This window comes from Erythrolamprus reginae, chromosome 2 (assembly GCF_031021105.1).
Source record: "Erythrolamprus reginae isolate rEryReg1 chromosome 2, rEryReg1.hap1, whole genome shotgun sequence".
In the NCBI taxonomy this organism is placed as follows: domain Eukaryota; kingdom Metazoa; phylum Chordata; class Lepidosauria; order Squamata; family Dipsadidae; genus Erythrolamprus; species Erythrolamprus reginae.
In genome coordinates, this window is record NC_091951.1 from 37677138 (window position 1) to 37694102 (window position 16965).

The window sequence follows — 16965 nt, forward strand, 5'->3', positions numbered from 1 at the left end:
TCAACATACAGTATTTACAAAATGTTGAATGATTCCGATTTGTTCTTTACGGCTCGGTCTCGAATTCTACTAGCCATAAAACCTCTGACCCTGTCCCATCTTCCCATCAGTTTTTCCACTTTATTTTCATCAATTGTATTCATTTTTAATTTCCATAGTTTCAAATTGAATGTGTTACACCATGTACCGATACCTCAATTCAGTTATTTTGTATGTTGTTATTCTTTCATTCTCTCAGCAATGAAGGTAACTTATTTATGGTATGTAGTGGTGTCAGGCAGAGATGAAGCCTGCTGCCCCCAATATGTTGGATCTCTTTAATGCAGCTGCCAACTAACGTAAAAAAGCTTAGAAAAAGCTTCAAACTAAAGGCCAAACTGATAACGTTGCTCTTCTCTTACACAGGCACAACCCACATATCTCAAGAGTTTGCTAATTGAAATCATAATTATCATAGTTCCCAGCCCTACAGCCTTTGCCCTTGAGGATTTTCCAGTTGCATCAGTTCAGATTTTTGGGTGTGGCAAATAAGAATCCCTGCTTTTCCTAGTCACTTCAGTTCTGCCGCTGAAAGTCCCCCCCCCCCCAGTTTTTGGAATTGTGATTGTTATAAACTGTAAATGTGAAGAGGCCCAAGGTCACCAAATTGGCTTTGTGCCTAAGGCAGAATTCGTGGCCTAAGGCAGTTTCTGGGCTGGTGCCTTAATCGTTATTGTTATGACCCTAGCAACAGTAGGGGGAGCTATTTGGAGGGAACAGCGTTACGTTCCCATTGGTTGGTTGCCGAGTATAAATAACCTGTCAAGTTGTGGTAAATGTTCTGTTTTGAGTCAAGGTTAATAAAGTTGAGTTGTACCTGCTTCAGCTGTCCGCTTGGTCACTACAGTTATGCCAGAGTGGCTCTCATATAAACACACGTACACACGTACACACACATGTACACCGAGAGAGAGAGAGAGAGACAGAGACAGAGACAGAGACAGAGAGAGACAGAGAGAGAGAGAGAGAGATTGTCCTTTATTGTCTGTGGAGATTCGCAGCCATCCAAACATAATTTATAGTTTATTAGATTTGTATGCCACCCCTCCCCGAAGACTTGGGGTGGCTCACAACATAACAGTGATACAATACATTACAAATCCAATAGTAGCAAGTTAAATCAATTTTAAAAAAAATTAAAAATGCTTTTTTCAAGAGGCAACTGGACTTTCTGGATTTTTTCTTTGAAGATGTTTCACTTCTCATCCAAGAAGCTTCTTCAGCTCTGACTGGAGGGTGGGGAATGGAAGGGTTTATACTCCTTGTAGACCGCTGGTCATTTGCATCCTTTTAGCGAGTCATTAAGGTCGCCTGGAAGTTTATCTGTGTCATTAGGGTGACCTGAGTGGTGCAAATGAGTGTAGAGCCTTCTTGGAACTGCTGAAAGGACTGTGTTGTAGACTGGAGATAGATAATGTCATATCCCTCCTCTTCTATTGAAAGAGGAGGGGGCGAAGCCAACTGAGGGGGGCGGAGCCAACTGAGGAGCTGAACAGACAGTGTGGAGCTGAGCTCCGTTAAACATCGCCGTTTTATAGGTATTCAATCAGTCCTGCGGGACCACAGACCTTGTGATAAAAGGTCTGAAGGAAGGGGGGTGCTGTTAGTTCGATTTTTGGGGCGGCAGCCTGATCAACGAAACGGACTATCTCCTAGAAAGATTGAGTGCCTGTATGCTAGGAGCGTCATGGCGGCCTAGAGCGTTCCCAGTTGGAGGAGGATAAAGCTTTGACTAGCGAGGGCGATCGAGACGGTGGAGTGGCCTTTATCTTTCAAATGCAGATGGACTGCTGAAACTTGTCCTCTTAGGTTTGTTCCCCTATTTGTGCTACGCATGTATGAAAAAAGCACCTTTGGCAATTTCCATCCATCCATTTCTTCTTCATGGGTTGAGTATTGCATTGGTTCACTTGTGGACTTTTAAGGAATATGTCCAGTGGCGTTCCAGGCCCTGAAAAAGGAAACCCTAGAACTGTGAAAAGAATGGAGCTCGGGATCGAAGAGTTTGGGCGGTCTTGCTACAGCCTGGTTTTCCATGGTGAGTGGAGAATGTGGGTAAGACCTCCTTCATCGCCAGTGAAAAGAACGGAGCTTAGGCACTCGGGATTTTCATAGTTTATTTTCTGAGTGCAGGAGTAGCATTGTTTCACCAGCCGTTACAAAGTAAATGGGCGCGAACAAAGGAAACAGCACTGGGCTTCTGGGCTTATACCCTATTGCTTCCCGCCCAAAGTAACTGACAGTAATTCATATCTCCCGCTCAACAAGTAACCAATCAGTATCAGTATTTAAATTCCAACTATTTACATATTAGTCATTGCATATTCAACAAACTGTGATGGCGAACTTATGGTACGTGTGGCACAGGTGGCACATGGAGCCATATCTTCTAGCACAAAAGCCATTGCTCTAGCTCAGCTCCAGTGCACCAGCCAGCTGGCTTTTGGCTCACGTGGAGGCTCTGGGAGGTCATTTTTGACCTCCCGAGGGACTCCGAGAAGGCAGGGGAGGGTGTTTTGCTTTCCTCATACCCAGTTATACATCTCCACCCCATGTCCAGTCAACGAAGCAGTGGAAGTGATGTGCCGGTGCCTGGAGGCTGTTGTGGCCTGGATGGGTGTCAACAAACTCAAACTCAACCCAGACAAGACGGAGTGACTGTGGATCTTGCCTCCCAAGGACAATTCCATCTGTCCGTGCATTACCCTGGGGGGGGGGGAACTACTGACCCCCTCAGAGAGGGTTCGCAACCTGGGCGTCCTCCTCGATCCACAGCTGACATTGAAACAGCATCTTTCAGCTGTGGCGAGGAGGGCGTTTGCCCAGGTTTGCCTGGTGCACCAGTTGCGGCCCTATTTGGACAGCGAGTCATTGCTCACAGTCACTCATGCCCTCATCACCTCGAGGTTCGATTACTGCAACGCTCTCTACATGGGGCTTCCTCTGAAAAGTGTTCGGAAACCTCAGATTGTGCAGAATGCAGCCATGAGAGCCATCGTGGGGCTTCCAAGATTCGCCCACGTTTCTTCAATACTCCGTGGCTTGCATTGGCTGCTGATCAGTTTCCGGTCACAATTCAAAGTGTTGGTCATGACCTTTAAAGCCCTACATGACATTGGACCAGATTACCTCCGGAACCGCCTGCTACCGCATGAATCCCAGCGACCGATAAGGTCACACAGAGTTAGCCTTCTCCAGGTCCCGTCAACTAAACAATGTCGTTTGGCAGGCCCCAGGGGAAGAGCCTTCTCTGTGGCAGCCCCGGCCCTCTGGAACCAACTCCCCCCGGAGATTAGAACTGCCCCTACCCTTCCTGTCTTTCGTAAACTACTTAAGACTCATTTATACCGCCAGGCATGGGGGAGTTGAGATAGCCCTTCCCCCTAGGCCATTACAAGTTATGCATGGTATGTTTGTGTGTATGTTTGGTTTTATAATAGGGGTTTTAGTTGTTTTTTATTATTGGATTGTACATGTTGTTTTTATTATTGTTGTTAGCCACCCCGAGTCTACGGAGAGGGGCGGCATACAAATCCAATAAATTATTATTATTATTATTATTCCTCATGCTCCAGGAAAGCCTCTGGGGCCTGAGGAAGGTGAAAAATGGCCCTAACAAGTCCACTGGAAGTTGGGAAACAGGCCATTGTCAGCCTCTGGAAGACCTCCATGGGGTGGGGGAGTCCACTTTCATCCTCCCTAGGCTCCAGAGAATCCTCTGGAATCTAGGAGGGCAAAAAATGGGCCTACCGTCAGAAAATAGGGCATCAGGGAAGGGTCAGTTGTGCGTGCATGCACAGGGGGACAGGGCGTGCAGGAGGCCTTGAATTATGGATGTGGGCATGCACAAGTGTGCGATCATAGAATCATAGAATCATAGAGTTGGAAGGGACCTCCAGGGACATTGGGTCCAACCCCCTGCTCAATGCAGGATTCATTAAACCATCCCAGAAAGATGACTGTCCAGGCTGTTTGAAGACCTCCAGTGGAGGCGAGCCCACCACCTTCTGTGGCAAACTGTTCCACTGGTTTATCACCCTTACTGTTAGAAAGTTTTTTTCTGATATGTAATCTAAATCTACTCCCTTGCAGTTTCATTCCATTGTTTCTAGTCCATCCATGATTGCACACAATAGTGTGCTTTTGGCACCGGAGGAAAAAAAGGTTTGCCCTAGAAGAAAATTTTTCCTGACAGTGAAAACAATGAATCAGTGACTTATAGCATCAAAATACATTAGCAGAAAAGTGTAAAGGAGGCACAATATATTTATTTTAGCAAACGTAGATGAGGCACTATACAGGTAATCCTCGATTTACAACCACAATCAAGCCCAAAAGTTCCATTGCTAAGCAAGACAGTTATTAAGTGAGCTTTGTCTCTTTTTATGATCGTTCTTGGCCAAAACTTTTAAGTGAATCACTGCGGTTGTAAAGTTAGTAATAATAATAATAATAATAATAATAATAATAATAATAATAATAATAATTATAATAATAATTATAATTATAATTATAATTATAATTATAATTATAATTATAATTATAATTATAATTATAATTATAATTATAATTATAATTATAATTATAATTATAATTATAATTATAATTATAATTATAATTATAATTATAATTATAATTATTATAATAATAATTATTATTATTTATTGGATTTGTATGCCGCCCCTCTCCATAGACTTGGGGCGGCTAACAACAATAATAAACACAACACGTACAATCCAATAATAAAAAACAACTAAAAACCCCCATTATAAAACCAAACATACACACAAACATTACCATGTACTGTATAACTTGTAATGGCCTAGGGGGAAGAGATATCTCAACTCCCCCATGCCTGGCGGTATAAATGAGTCTTGAGTAGTTTACGAAAGACAGAGAGGGTGGGGGCAGTTCTAATCTCCGGGGGGAGTTGGTTCCAGAGGGCCGGGGCCGCCACAGAGAAGGCTCTTCCTGGGGCCCGCCAAATGACATTGTTTAGTCGACGGGATCCGGAGAAGGCCAACTCTGTGGGACCTTATCAGTCGTTGGGATTCGTGCGGTAGCAGGCGATTCCGGAGGTAATCTGGTCCGATGCCATGTAGGGCTTTAAAGGTCATGACCAACATTTGAATTGTTACCGGAAACTGATCGGCAGCCAATGCAAGCCACGGAGTGAAGAAACGTGAGCGAATCTTGGAAGCCCCACGATGGCTCTCGTGGCTGCATTCTGCACGATCTGAAGTTTCCGAACACTTTTCAAGGGTAGCCCCATGTAGAGAGCATTGCAGTAATCAAACCTCGAGGTCATGAGGGCATGAGTGACTGTGAGCAATGACTCCCTGTCCAAATATGGACGCAACTGGTGCACCAGGCGAACCTGGGCAAACGCCCTCCTCGCCACAGCCGAAAGATGATGTTCCAATGTCAGCTGTGGATCGAGGAGGACGCCCAAGTTGTGAACCCTCTCTGAGGGGGTCAGTAGTTCCCCCCCCAGGGTAATGGATGGACAGATGGAATTGTCCTTGGGAGGCAATACCCACAGCCACTCCGTCTTGTCTGGGTTGAGTTTGAGTTTGTTGACACCCATCCAGGCCCCAACAGCCTCCAGGCACCGGCACATCACTTCCAATAAACGCTTCCCTCTCATAGTTTGCCTACAAGGAAGCTCATAAATCTCCACAAACAGCCAAATAAGGTTGAGTGAGAGGTCCAGCCCATTGAACTTTTCATCCTGAGGTTTGTTTAGCACTGCCGCTGTTTCTAAGAAACGGTGTAACATGAAAATCCATCTGCTGTTTTGTGATAGACAGATTGACCATTTCTTCCAACAGTAAATAGACTTAGCTAATTCTTAGCTGTGGGAACAGGAAATTCTGAAATAAGAATAAAGCTTTCTCTTTCTCTTTCCTTTATTTGCAGGGGCAAAACTGAAGTCACACCGTTTCCAAGAAATGCAGGCATTCAGAGTTGCCAGAATGTGGTACAAAATATTTTTACCAGGTGTGTACTAATCACACATTTAGCTATATATCATTGATTTTTTTTTAAAAAAAAATTAAATATAGAAGATTGACGGCAGAAAAAGACTTCATGGTCCATCTAGTCTGCCCTTATACTATTTCCTGTATTTTATCTTAGGATGGATATATGTTTATCCCAGGCATGTTTAACTACAGTTACTGTGGATTTACCAACCATGGGGTGAGGTATCATCAATATGCCGATGATACCCAGTTATACATCTCCACCCCATGTCCAGTCAGCGAAGCAGTGGAAGTGATGTGCCGATGCCTGGAGGCTGTTGGGGCCTGGATGGGTGTCAACAAACGCAAACTCAACCCAGACAAGACGGAGTGGCTGTGGGTCTTGCCTCCCAAGGACAATTCCATCTGTCCGTCCATTACCCTGGGGGGAGAATCATTGACCCCCTCAGAGAGGGTTCACAACTTGGGCGTCCTCCTCGATCCACAGCTCACATTAGAGAAACATCTTTCAGCTGTGGTGAGGGGGGCATTCGCCCAGGTTCACCTGGTGCATCAGTTTTGACCCTATTTGGACCGGGAGTCACTGGTCACAGTCACTCATGCCCTCATCACCTCAAGGCTCGACTACTGTAACGCTCTCTACATGGGGCTACCCTTGAAAAGTGTTCGGAAACTTCAGATCGTGCAGAATACAGCTCCGAGAGCAATCATGGGCTTCTCTAAATATGCCCATGTTACACCAACACTCCGCAGTCTGCATTGGTTGCCGATCAGTTTCCGGTCACAATTCAAAGTGTTGGTTATGACCTATAAAGCCCTTCATGGCACTGGACCAGATTACCTCATGGACCGCCTTCTGCTGCACAAATCCCAGCGACCAGTTAGGTCCCACAGAATGGGTCTTCTCCGGGTCCCGTCAACTAAACAATGTCGCTTGGTGGGACCCAGGGGAAGAGCCTTCTCTGTGGTGGCCCCGGCCCTCTGGAACCAACTCCCCCCAGAGATTAGAATTGCCCCCACCCTCCTTGCCTTTCGTAAGCTACTTAAAACCCACCTCTGCCGCCAGGCATGGGGGAATTAAGATTTCTTCTCCCCCCAGGCCGTTACAATGGTACGCATGGTATGTTTGTATGTGTGTTTGGTTTTGTATATTAAGGGGTTTTAATTTGCTTTTAGTATTGGATTATTATTGTATACTGTCTATGATTGCTGTTATCCGCCCGAGTTTTCGGAGAGGGGCGGCATATAAATCCAATAGAACTTGAAACTTGAATTCAACTCAGTTGTCAACCATTCTGTTGACTCTTGTGTTATACAACCTATCTATAGAATATGAATTGTTGTTAAATTCACATTCTGTTAGTATAAAAGGAAAAAGACATTGATCTTAATTACCGTAAACTAAGAAAAAAGAGTATAGAAAGGAAATAAGATGCTATACCAGGGCTGCTCAAAAATGAAAGTCGACAGAATAGTTGACCTTTTGGAGATATGTATATATTTTATCTTTTCTATGTGATCATTTTTATGCTCTGTGTGTATGTGTGTCTCTGTGTTTGTTTGTTTGTTTTGTATGTAAATAATCAATAAAGACTACATTGCTCAAAAAAATAAAGGAACACTTAAACAACAGAATATAACTTAAAGTAAATCAAACTTCTGTGAAATCAAACTGTCCACTTAGCAAGAAGCACTGATTGACAATCAATTTCACATGCTGTTGTGCAAATGGAATAGTTGTGCAAATGAAATATCCAATGAGAATACAGTGGTACCTCTACTTACAAACTTATTCCATGACTACCGTAGGTTCTTAAGTAGAAAAGTTTGTAAGAAGAAGCAATTTTTCCCACAGGAATCAATGTTTAAGCCAATTGTCCCACCTGTTTCAGGCCTTGTAAAATTTGGATTTATCCTTGTCTTGAAGCTCCAGCGACAATCTAACTATTTCTGCACATTCCAATACTTTACTTATGAAGTTTAAAGTTGATGCAGTTGACTACTTTTTCCAATTTTGTGTGTAGAGTATTCTAGCCGCCATTGTAACTTGTAAAATTATATATCTATCCTCTTTCTTATAGTTCTCCCTCAGGATGTCCAAAAAGTAAAGCTCAGGTTTTAAAGAAACAGTTTGTGATATAAGTTGTTCGATAAAGTTTTTAATTTTTAGCCAGAAAGTTTTAGCACTGCGGCAGGTCCACCATAGGTGGTAGTAGGTTCCAATCCCTTTGGTAGTAGGTTCCAATATCATTGATTTTATTGCACATGTGTCAGATGGGAACCGCTGCATTAATATTTTTTGGTACCTCTTTGCCTTCACTAGCCACATGATGCACCCTACTACCATGATGCCGAACCTATGGCACGTGTGCTACAGGTAGCACGCAAAGCCATATCTGCCGGCATGCAAGTCGTTGCCCAAGCTCATTTCAGCTGATTTTTGGCTCGCATGAAGGCTCTGTGAGGGAAATTTCGGCCTCCTGTTTTCACCCTCCCCAGGCTTCAAAAGAGCATCTGGAGCCTGGGGAGGGCGAAAAATAGACCTACTGGGCCCATTGGAAATCAGGAAATGCACCGTTTCTGACCTCCAGAGACTTCAGGGAGTCCTGCTAGGCCCCAAATGGGGAGTGAGGGCCTCGTGTGTGGGGTAGGACAATGCATGGGGGTATGGCACATGCATGTGCAGGGTGGGTGTGTGGCATTAAATTATGGGCACTCAGGCCCACGCAAATCAATCTTTCCTTCCTTCCTCCCTCCCCTTCTCCCCTCCCTCCCCATCTCTCTCTTTCCTTTAGCCACTCATCTCAGCAAACAACTCTGAGTGTCTCACAATTCAAAAATAGTTAGCCATTAAAACAACACAAAACCTGAAAGCACTTTTATGTTCTGCTTTTTCTCCTACCCTCTTAATTTGGTTTTGAAACCGAAATCTGCTTTAGAACTTTATTCATCCTATTGTCTCATCTGGAAATTTACATAGCATGCTCCATTCCCTCCCCCCCCCCCATAGTCATTATTTAAAAAATAAAGGAAGGAGACCCAGGACTGAGTCTAGTAGCATCTTTCCTAATTCCTCTTTCCAATTTGTATTGGGGGGGTGGGGGTGGAGATTGCCAGTTAGCTAAACTGGACCTGAAAAAAGTGCAAGAAACTGACTTAGAAACATAGAAATGAAGGAAGAATCCATTGTGTATAAAATAATTTAAGTTTTATTTTAAGAATATCAGTATTTGCTGTCTGTCTGTAGTTAACAAGATTAGGATTTCCTGTTTTTCCTTATCTTGTGACTGTCACTTTGGGATCTGTTTTTAACAAGATAAATGTTTGCTGTTTAATAAGATAAATGTTTGCTGTTTACCCAATAAACTATTCATCTCCGGGAGAGGGAGGCAGGATGTAGACCATATTTGGGCAAGGAATTCTGTGTACCCCTATGATAAGTTGAGGAATTCTATGTACCTTTGTGATTTGTAAAAACCTATATAACCTGCTCTTTAGCTTCTGTACAAGTGTCTCTTCCCTTGGGAAGAGTACCCGCTTTGCAAACCGTTTTTGATATACCCAGAGAGAATAAACATTTCTGTTCTCTTTGTCCAAACGTCTCGTGTGAACTTTTTCATAAAATTTCAGCACACAACTTGGGGGCTCTCCCGGGATTCCATCCTGTTGACTGTCCAGGGAGGAACGTCTTTAGGTGCACCCTGTCCCATTTGGACAGAAGACGAACCTCCATGGATAGGCAATTGGCTCTGGTAGACCCGTAAAATTGGCTAAACGAGATCACTAGGACAAGGAGACAGAAAGAGGAAGAGACAAAGAGATAAAGAGAAATAATAGAAGGCCCCTCGAGGACCGGGCAACCCTGTGCACAGGTCTGGTAAGTACCTGTAATTTGCTATGGCATTTTACAACTAAGGGACTACTTACTCAGACGGTTATTGGGCGGGTAGGCTAGGTTGTTTGGAGACTATTGAGTGTGTGTGGTGAGACGTCCTTTTGAGGGGTCCTATTAGAGGATCTGCAGGACGATGTGAGAGTTGACTCCTGATTTGCGGTTCCATCCTCCCGTGAGGGAATTGGCCAGAAAAGGAGGCACGAAAGTTGGTGAAGTGTGAATTGAAAGTCTCAATAGTGCAAAACTCCAACAGGGAAATCCTAGTGGGAAAATTACCATTAACGTCCAAGGGCAAGATAATTCTTGGAAAGGTGGGCTAGGTAGCTTGGAGACTAAAAGTACTCCAATCTCCTAGTGGTAAAACTGCCTCGGGTGGGCTAGGTAGCTTGGAGACTAAAAGAGACTTCAATCTCCTAGTGGGAAAACTGCCTTAAAAATCCAAGATCAAGAAGTAAAGAAAATAATGGGAAATAAAGAGTCTGCAGACATAAAGAGAAAAAGAGAGAGAGAGAGAGAAAAGAGCCTGGTTCAGACTCTGAACCTGAAGAGAAAGAGTTGTTAAAACTTTTATTTAAGGAAGTAAAAGAGTTAAAGGGGCAGATAGCCCAGAGTTAAAGAGTTAAAGAGCTGTGTAGTAACAAAAGGAGGAAAGTTAGATTTTGAAAATGCCTGGAAATTGATTTAGACCCTCCAACTACTATGCAGATTTCAGGAGAATGGAAATTCCCCAAAACATGAAGTTTACTCCAAGTAAGAAAAGAGGCTGAGTGATTAATAGGGGATTTAACATAATAAGGATGTGTAGAATTGGATTGATTGTGATATGTTTGACTGGCCGGCAAATGAATGATGTGTGTGTTTGTGTGTAGAATGGAACTCATTAGCTTATGAAAAAGCTCCCTGGAATAATTGTAGATTTATTTGTATGAAATGGAATTTTGATATGAAAATGATGTATACAAGCAGTAAGAAAAAGTTGGTGTGAATGCATTTTTGATTATTTAAAACAGTAAGCTGTAACTAAATGTACCGGTATGTTATTTTCTAAAGCTAGAAGGAGGGGGAAAAAATTGTTGAGAGAATGATGAGTGGAGAAAAGTATTACATTTCTGTGTAAATATATATATATGTAACATTTTCCTTGTCAAGGATTCTTTTGCCTTGAAGGAGTAAGAGAGAGAAAGGATAGCCCCCCCTTTCAGTGTAGCTGCTCGCTTTTAACAGTTTCCCCCCTCACTCCCCCTTCTCCTTGCTTGAGAAAGGAGGGGTCAATGGGCAGCTTATTCATAAAGCCTTTCACTGTTTGGATTTGATTCTTTTTTTAAAGATAATTTGAGGTTTTTAAAAGAATTTTAATTAAACAAACACACACACACACACACACACACACATATATATAAATATGGAAAAGATTTTGAAAAGATTTTGATGTTTTAATCTATGAGAATTTGCTTCCATTTGAATGGAAGTTGAATCTGATTCATTTTACTAAAAGCAAAGCATTGATTCTAAAGTTTGCCCCGAATATATTTCAGAGCATTTATGTCTCTGTGTGGGACACATTGATTAATAATAATAATAATAATAATAATAATAATAATAATAATAATAATAATAATAATAATAATATTAGAAGACAGGGTGCTCCACTTTAGGGCTTTTTTTTTTTTGTTAACAGCACAAGTTGTTGCCCTTCAGAAATTGTTACAGAACTGATTTAAATATTTTCAGTGTTACTGAAAGAAAGCATAAAATTAATTGTTGGAGGAGCTGTGGTAGTTAGCACCTCTCTTTTTGGTCTTGAACCAAAAAGCCAGTAGAGGGATTGAAAGAGTTTGAAATATGGATTGAAAGAGTTTGAAATATGAGAGAATACTTATGGAGCAAATGATTAGTGTTAGCAACTGATGTTAACTTGAATCCAGCTTAGTTTTTAAGAGGAGATTTAGAAGAAGAAGCAAATAAAATTAATGAGATGAAGTAATTAAATTACAGACCAGAGTTAGATCTGACTTGATGGATGTGTCCTTGAGAAAAGGAAGAGAAGGAGAGGTTTTGTTTAAGCCAATTAGAAAGATGTTGGAATGTAAGAGACGGGGCAGAGGATGATTTAAACAGTAAAGAAGGATTCTGAAGTTTAGTGGAAGAGAAAGGAGAGGTTTTGCTTCCCGAGGCAGGGACAGAGGCAGAGGCAGGGACCAAGATAGAAGATGGGGATTTGGAAGTGGACAAGGAGAAAGGATGCTTGGAATGTGATAGATGGATCTTCAAGATTAGTGGAAGGACATTGTTGCAATGGATATGCCATTATTAGGATAATAGGATAATATGAGAGAAGAACAGGGATGGTAGGCACAATAGTGTGCTTTTGCATGCCCCTTACAGATCTCTTAGAAAAGGGGAGATATCAACAGTAGATAATTTAAGGTTGAAGATTTTGGGGTTAGGGGAAGAAACAACAGAGTCAGGTAGTGAGCTCCAGGCATTGATCACTCTGTTGCTGAAGTCATATTTTCTGCAATCAAGTTTGGAGTGATTTACATTTAGTTTGTATCTATTATTGTGTTGTTGTTGTTGTTGAAGGTGAAGTCACTAATAGGAAGGACGTTATGGTGTATGATCTTATGAACAACAGTTAAATCAGTTGTTCGGAGGAGACGTAGTTGTAGATTGTCTAAGCGTAGTATTTGAAGTTTGGAGGAGTAAGGTAGTTTGTTTCGAGAGGAGGAGTGAAGGACTCTTCTTGTGAAGTACTGTATTTCTGGACTGTCTCAATTGTGTCAATATCAGTTATGCAATGTGGATTCCATACAGGTGAGCTATATTCGTGTATTGGTCTGATGAATGTTTTGTAAGCTCTGGTTAATAGTTCAGTGTTTCTGGAGAAGAAGCTATGTAAAGTTAGGTTTGTAACTCTTAATGCCTTTTTTTTAAGCAATGTTGTTACAGTGAGCTCTGGCAGATAGGTCATTGGATATGAGTACTCCAAGGTCTTTGACAGGGTGAGGGTTAGCTATGAGTTCATTATTTCCAAGTATGTATTTAGTATTTTGATTCTGTAAGACAGAGCATTTGTTGGTTGAGATTTGAAGTTGCCAGTTGTTACACCATTCAGCTAACTGATCAAAGTCATTTATTAGAGGAAAACTTGGTCAGTGATTAAAAGAAGAAGAAGAAGAAGAAGTTACCCAATCACTGATCTGCACAAGTGACCGAATTATATGTTTTATTGAGAGCTCTAGAATTAAGTAGAGAAAGGATAGTAAATATTTTTACATTGATTCAAAATATGTTTTTGGAGTTGTACTCACCTTTGGAAAAATTTAGAAGGAAAGGGGATATGTGACAAGTCAAGAAAATAATAATAATACATTTTGAGTTAATACATCAGGTTTTAGAAGCCTTAAAAGGGCCACAAGAAATTGCTGTGATTCATATTCAAGCACATCAAAAGGGGGAAGAAGAAGATAAGAAAGGAAACAGATTAGCGGATAGAGAAGCTCAAGCAGTGGGCCAGAAGGAGGAGGAAGGAGTGTTTGTTCTGATTCCTCAAGTATTAGATCCTGAAGAAATTCTATTTAGTGAAGGTAAACAGGAAAAACTAAAGCAGATAGGAGGGCAGGAGGGGAAGGATGAGAAATGATTCCTCCCAGATGGAAGACAAGTATTAAACCAACCTTATTTTAGGAGAATAATGGAAAGATTACATGAAGGGAGTCATTGGGGAACTCAAGGATTGATAGACACAGTATTGAAAACATTTACTGGGATAAAAATATATACTACAGCACAATAGGTGGTGAATAAATGTGTAAGCCAAAAGGTAAACAAGAACTATGTAAGACAATGACAATGAGAAGGAAGATCACTTGTATTATATCCCTTTCAGAATGTACAAATAGATTTTATAGAAATGTCACAAGTGGGAAGATTTAAATGTTTACTGGTAATAGTGGGTCAGTTGATAGGATGGGTGGAGACTTTTCCATGTGTAGATGAAACAGAACAAGATTACTGCTAGAACAAGTTATACCTAGGTACGGGTCAGCACAATAAATTGTTTCAGATTAAGGTAGACACTTTATTGGGAGAATTGTGCAGGGAACTATGAAACGGTTTGGGAATTTATTGGGATTTACACAGCCCTTGCACCTTTCTGGGAAGGCTGAAAATATGAATGGTAAAATAAAGCATTGTTTAACTAAGTTATACATGGAGACTGGGCTAATTTGGATCAAAGGATTATCTATAGCTCTGTTGAGAATTAGAATTCAGCCTCAAAGAGACACTGGGTTAACGTTTTATGAAATGTTGTTTGGAATGTCTTTAAGGGGGGAGTGGATTAAAAACAGGAGATTTCCATATAAAGATCTGATACAATATTTGCAATCATTGTCCTAGTCTTTTGAATATTCCAGATTAACTAGCCTGTTGTTGCAAACATCTGTCCTGAGTTTTAAAGTAAAGAAATTGGTGATTGGATTCTGATAAAACGGTGGAAGCTCAAGAAACTCCAACCTATGTGGGAAGGCCCGTTCCAGGTGCTGCTGACTACAGATACCACTGTTAGAACTGCAGAACGAGGCTGGACTCATTATACTCATGTGAAGAAAAGCAGTGCTCCCAATACATGGACAAGTCAACCTGTCGGACCCTTGAAGCTGCGGATAACCAGAAAATAAAATGCTTATTTTTCCCTTTCAGCCTGGATGCCTGTACACCCACAAGAAGAGAAATGAAGGATGGGTAATGCTATTATGGCTAGGGTTGATAATGAGAAAAGCAGAGGGTTATCGGATTTGTATAAGTGCAAAAGGTGGACAGGGGAGAGAAATGGGATGGGAGCCCTGAGAGAAATGTACTTATGTGTTTAATGAAATGGTAACTGAATGGCCCAAAGATGAGACACATCCTTGCCATTGGGGTGGTCTCTGGGAGGAATTTCAGGAATTTCAGTGTTATGTTATAATTGGAGCTGAGGATCCATTATGTAAGGTGAATGCAGAATTACAAAAATGGGCAATGTGTGGATGGTGGAATAAGACTATCCCATTCACCTTTATTCACAAGATTCCAGTCAATATAAAATGTGGAAATCAGTTGTATTCAGATTTACCTATGGGATGGACAGGCCGGTGTGCCTTGGACACTAAAATAACAAAATCAACCAGAATATTAAAAACAGGGAGTTTTTGGATGACTGATGAAAAGAAGGTGCAAAATAATAATAAGAGGGAAAATAGACATAAGGGAGAAGGGAAATGATTGCTAGAAGTGCATAAAAGAGTACAAGCAGGGAGCAAGATAGGGCAAACTTTGGTTTACCAAAGCAAATATGAGTGTACAGGAAAAGCTTTGCAGTGTCAGTTTAGGGTTATAGCATATCATGTATGAAAGCAACAAGGCAAAATGACATGTTATGATCCAAAGGAAAACCCAGTTCAATATTGGTTAGAAGTAAAGGAGGGAAATGATCAGGGAAAGCTTCATTCTAAAGTGTGAATAAGAAATCCTACTAATAAAACTTTTAGAAGCTTGCCAGTTGGCCAAGGTACCCACTGGATATGGGAATATGGATTGGCAAAGAACATATATACTGTATATATAATGACAAATATATCTGTCCTCAAAAATGGGAGGAGACTAAAGAACAGTGTTTTAATACTGATGAAAAATACTGTCCTTATTGGAATTGTGTAGGTTGGGCCACATGGAATACTAACCCTGGAGCCAGTGGATACCTTACCAAAGTAAATGTGCAAAGTAATTGTGAGAACAATAAGTGTAATTTTGTTAATTTTACCATAAATAATCCACAAGAGTTTATAAGTAAATGGGGAAGCCAACATGGAATAAGAATATATGGATCTGGGATTGACACTGGAGGTTTATTTTATTTAAAAATTAGTAAGTTAGTAGAAGAAGGAAACCCATTAAGTAAGACCTTCTTCTCAGACTTTTGGGAAAAGATTGAGAAACCTTTTAAGTACCAGAGGGAGCCAGAAATTTGCCAAAATTATTGCTCAGACATTAAATGTGTCCAATTGTTGTGTGTGTGGGGGAACAAATGTAGGGGACCAATGGCCCTTAGAAGCAGTAGAATGGAATATAAGCATAGCATATGAGCAGAAAGTTAATGGATGCTACAAAATCCGATTGTGATTAGATGGTGTGTAAATAGAATAAATCTCCATGCCCCTAATATTGGATATGTCCCTTGTGAAATAATGATAGTTTTAAATATTACTGCTCGAACCAATAAGACTGTGCCTGAGAATATTACCATGCCTGAGAATAATCTATGGACTAATGATGTTACCATGTCTTATTTCCTTAATTAGAAGTTTTGTCCAGAGTTCCATTGAAAGTATTGTATCCGGTCAATAATCAATTAAAACTATAATGGTAATGAAAAAGATTGGGGACGAGTTGAAATTACTGGAGAATGAACAGCAAACTATTCAGGAAGAGAAAATGAATAATGAAGAAAAAAGCAAGTTGTTAGAAATAAAACAAAATCTTAAAAAGCTTTGTATTAAAACAAAGAAGAGAAATGAAGGAATTGAAGGAAGAATCCATTGTGTATAAAATAATTTAAGTTTTATTTTAAGAATATCAGTATTTGCTGTCTGTCTGTAGTTAACAAGATTAGGATTTCCTGTTTTTCCTTATCTTGTGACTGTCACTTTGGGATCTGTTTTTAACAAGATAAATGTTTGCTGTTTAATAAGATAAATGTTTGCTGTTTACCCAATAAACTATTCATCTCCGGGAGAGGGAGGCAGGATGTAGACCATATTTGGGCAAGGAATTCTGTGTACCCCTATGATAAGTTGAGGAATTCTATGTACCTTTGTGATTTGTAAAAACCTATATAACCTGCTCTTTAGCTTCTGTACAAGTGTCTCTTCCCTTGGGAAGAGTACCCGCTTTGCAAACCGTTTTTGATATACCCAGAGAGAATAAACATTTCTGTTCTCTTTGTCCAAACGTCTCGTGTGAACTTTTTCATAAAATTTCAGCACACAGAAACATAGAAGTCTGACG